This window comes from Dipodomys spectabilis, unplaced genomic scaffold (assembly GCF_019054845.1).
Source record: "Dipodomys spectabilis isolate Male_0828 unplaced genomic scaffold, ASM1905484v1 ptg000030l, whole genome shotgun sequence".
In the NCBI taxonomy this organism is placed as follows: Eukaryota; Metazoa; Chordata; class Mammalia; order Rodentia; family Heteromyidae; genus Dipodomys; species Dipodomys spectabilis.
Genome location: NW_024870707.1, coordinates 6,931,514 through 6,936,410, shown reverse-complemented (window position 1 = coordinate 6,936,410; position 4,897 = coordinate 6,931,514).

Below are 4,897 nucleotides of genomic sequence, written 5' to 3'. Positions count from 1 at the left end.
CACAAAGATTTCATTTTTCTTCTCCTACTCAAGATATATATGTTCCATTATTTCATAGCTTACTTGCCCCACTGGCAAAGTAAATATCATAGGGAGAATTGAATAAGTCATCTACCTCTTCTGTCTTTCCAAAATGCCCCTGGTCTAGCTTATCATTGCTCCTATGGAAAATGTGGCCTTTTTACACAAATAGGACCTTATTATGAAAGAATTTTACAAGTAAGAAATTCATGTGTTTTCTATTGAGATAGTCTTTTTTCAACCAGATATAAGAACAAATCCATCCCCTGAGAACAGTGTTTTATTTCGGATACACTGTTAGGGTCAGAAGCCCTCATTTTAGGTATGATAAGTAAATTAATAGTTAACTCTCAGAACTAGATTGTTGGCTCACAAGCGTTGATGACCAGAATGGATATCCTGATATAGCGATAAGAGGTATATATGTCCTTCCAAACACAATGATTTGTGAATAGAACAAATATGTCCAGATCAATCCCAGGCTGTGATGAATCAGAGCATTCATTATCTGTATGGCCTGGAAGAGACAAAGACCATCCTTAATCACTTAAAAAGTCCAGGATCAACTTTTCTTTGTGGTACTGAGGATTGAACTGAGGGCCTCATGTTTGCTAGGCAGCTGCTCTCCTATTTGAGCCATGCTTCCAGCCCTTTTTACATCTATTCTTTTCTTTCTCCTTTTTTTTGCTGGTCCTGGGGCTTGAACCCACGACCTGGGTGCTGTCCCTGAGCCTCTTTGTGCTCAAGGCTAGCACTCTATCACTTGAGCCGCAGCACCACTTCCAGCTTTCTTATGAGTAGTTTATTATCGATGAAAGTTTCCCTGGGACTTTCCTGCCAGGTTGGCTTCAAATCACAACCCTCATATCTCAGCCTCCTGAGTAGCTAGGATTATAGTATGAGCCTCTGGTGCTGGCTGCACTGATTATTTTCAAGGCAGGATTTTCAGGCCTATTGGTTGAGATTTGATCTCAAGAACTTGGTCTTGAATGACCATCCCTAGATCTCTGCCTTCCAAAGAAGCTAGGATTACAGCTTGAGCCCCTGAGCCCAGCCCAGGTCCAAATTTTAAGAGGAACCCAATCCAGAAAGTCCTAAGGTGAAGAAGAAAAATGATGACCACACAGAGTAATTATATCACCCATAATTATTGTATGATATCAGAGAAAGGAGTTGATCTTGACATAATGTTGTATGGGGAATCGTGCGCCATTTTGTCACATAACCAAGATTCAGAACTATCTGTCATTCATTACAAGATGTTCTGTCTACGGCAGCTTTCTTGTCACCCTTCCCCCCAGCATCTTTAATTTCTTTAGACACTAATCTGTTTTCCAAACTGTTATCACCTGGAGGATTTTAGGTACATTCTCTTCAATAAACTTGCTAGTTTGACTTTGACATTAGCTCGTGATCCAACAATTCAAGTGGCTAATGCAACCTTGTGGGTGGAAAAGGCACACTCATCCGTCAATATGGGTGGATGCCTGTTGCAGTTGATGAATTTGGCCTGGGGAAACAGTGACATAGCTAATGGGTCATGGTGAAGACGTCACTAGATATTCTATCAGTAGATATTATGACCACTGTCCACAGAACTTATTCTCCACAGGGCCTTTACAGTATAGTTCCCACAATTTGACCTGCTCATAGAGGTCCATGTCATATGGATACCGAGAGACTTTTTTTTTTTTTTTTTGCTATTTTCAGACTCAAGGTTAAAATAGGTTGTGAGGATGTTGGGTGATTTAAATGTAATGGACAGATTCATAATTTCTACCATATTTAATTTTAGTGTACAGCTTACGTGTTGGGTCTGTGTGTGGGAAGCACAGATGTACAATCATAGCAGGATGCATTTGGGGATTTCATGATAGAGATGGTGGCTGTCTCTTCCTTGTATATTGAAAGAGTACAATACGTGTAGGCATTTTGTCACTCCAAGAGAATTTAGTTCTTACCCCTAGCACTCTCATTTCCTCTCGCATCCATATATGGTTTTGTGGCATTTTCCATTAAGATATAACAGAAGGGAGGGGATAAATGATTTTCTTTTCTGTAAGGAAATATGGAGATAAAATAATATTAATTACTTTCTTGGACAAGTTATCTGAACTTGAGATGGAATCTATTCTTACAGCTACTCAGATTTCGTTACTTTTCACTATTTCATAGACTGTGGAGAGATTTTTTTCTTTTGCATTTACACTTACAATATTATCTTGACAAAACCCGATGCTTGCTTCTCAAAAATGTTCTGTTCACTTACCAATTTAATTCAACTAAAATCATGTCGTGGCAGCCGCAAGTTTATCAATCATTCTAGAAATCAAATGTATCTAGAAATCTGTACCCCTATATTGTTGCATCAGAAAAATTAGATTTTTGGTTGATGTGGTAATTACTCATTGTTTTTTTCCTCTCTTAAATGGTTCAGGGGTGCCTGGATCTCTTAAACCATGTCATATGCTTATACCAGCTGAAGGAATGGCTGGCAAATAAAGCCCTAGATGTTTTATTTTAGAAAAGTAAGCTTCACAAGTTAGGGACCAATGGAAACACAGAGGTGTTCAACAGGTAAGAAAATGACACCTTAGAGAGAATTGTCATTAAAATCGTGGCTAGCATTTGTTGCTCTATACAATTCATATTGAATAAATTGTGAATTTCATATCCATGAAAATAATCCCTTCTGTATTTAATATCCAAGAAAAGAACCCCCTGATAATTTAATAGCTTCTGTATTTAATCTCCATGAAATTGATCTCTTAATCCTAGTTGACATCTAACTCAAGCTGGGCTCAGGAAATATCTTATTTCTTGATTGTTTGGGTTTGTATTTTGTTGAGATGATAATAAAACAAAACTAGGGGCAGGGGCATTATGGTTTTCTACCCCAATGTACAGAGTTGCAGAGAAAGCAAGCTTTATGCATGACAAGAACAGAGAAGATACTCAGAGAAGGGGAAGAGCAGAACTCCCCAGCTTTCTTACGACTTTCTCCTTTCTGGTTCCAGGTTCAGATATTATCACACTGCTTCTTAATTTTGCCAATTAATTCTGTCTCTTATAACCAAAATATTTGTTGGCTTAAAATGGCTGCCTAACTTTCCTCTCGTGGCTTTGACAATGCAACCTCAATCTCTTAACACTTGGTGGCTCTGTCCTTTTTCTTTTAATCACTACCTGTAGATATATTTAAAGTCGAAGATACCATCTTCAAATTCTTTATTTTTTGTATGCCCATCCTTGGGCTTGAACACAAGGCCTGGGCATTGGTTCCTGAGCTTTTGTGCTCAAAGCTAGTGTTATCACTTGAGTCACAGCTCCACTTTTGACTTTTTGGTTGTTAATTAGAGATAAAGGACTTTTCTGCCCTGGCTGGCTCTGAATCGCACTCCTCAGGGCTCAGCCTCCTCCTGAGTAGCTCTCATGACAGGTGTGAACCACCAGTGCCCGGCCAAATTACTACAAACGTTCCCTTTTCATTGTCTAAACCTGTATGAACTCTTACATAGTTGTTCTGGGGACATCCCACTGACGCTGGAAAATAAACGATAATTTTGATCCAAAAGAATCAAACTTGAGTTCCAATCTTACCAGATATTATGTAATCTAGTCCGAATCCCCTGCTCTCTCAAAGGCTTTTGTCTCAGCAGCACAAAACAGAAACAAGAGACAACCCGAATCTCTGTGAGGGGTGTCAACATGGCACGCAGTTGAAAGGAGTGTGGTTACGCCTGTTCTCAGTGTGGTCCGCATTGGCCATGGATCCCTACGGCTGGCTTGATCGAAGAGCCAGGAAGGGGGTGTGTGTGATCATATAGGTGTTGCCTTTAGTTACAGGTCTTCTGCCCGGCGGGCGCCGCTGGCCCTCTGCGCCCCTCAGCACCCCTCCTGCCATTCTGACGCCGCGGCGGCGGCCCAGGGCGAGGCTGCGATGGGCACTGCCAGCGGGGGAGGGCCTGGGACCGGCCCTGGGCCTGCGGACACCGAGATGGAGCCGGGGAGGGCCAGGCCCGCAGGAGCGCGTGGACAGACGCGGCCTGTCCTACCAGCGTTCACCCCACCTGCTGCTGGTGACCGACTCCGACCACAGGCTGTTTTTCTGGCTGCCTCTGTTAGAGGTTTGTCCACACGCGGACGTCTCCTGCTCCCCTTCGCCTCTAGGGAGGTATCAGCAAAAGTACTTCCATTGTTAATCCTCTCAAGGCTTAAAGCAAGAATACTGTGGAAGCTGGGTGCTTGGGGAAAAGGTTGATCCTGCCTGTTCCTTAGACTGTTTTTCTGTGCATTTGTAATATATGCTCCATTTCCCTCCTGGGTTCAGACTAATGTACCTTGAGAACTGCCACCAGATTATGAAGGCTAAAATCTACGGGTAGAACCTGGTCCCAAAAAGTATTCTAGAGTCCTGATTTGACAGTCACTTCCATGAGGCCCAGGTACCAGGTAGAACTCTTCTAAAAACTTATTTAAAAAAATTGTGAAGATGCTGTACAGAGGTATTTTGTTAAATTTTGTGTTGTCTTGGGGCCTGAACTCAGAGCCTGGGAACTGTCCCTTATCTTTTTCAGTCAAGGCTGGTGCTCTACCACTGGAGCCACAGCTTTACTTCTGACCTTTGGTGGTTATTTGGAGATAAGAGTCTCACTTCTGGCTTTTTAATGGCTAATTGGAGATAAGTTTCATGGACTTTGCTGCCCAGGCTGACTTTGAACTATGATCTTCAGATCTCAGCATACTGGGCAGTTTGCTTTGAAAGTCAATTTAACAGATTAAACAATGATAAATAGGAAGCATGGGGTGGGGGGGAAGGATGAGTAAAGCCAACAGAGACTTTCAGGGTAGAGGAACTTTAATGAGGACAGGGTAA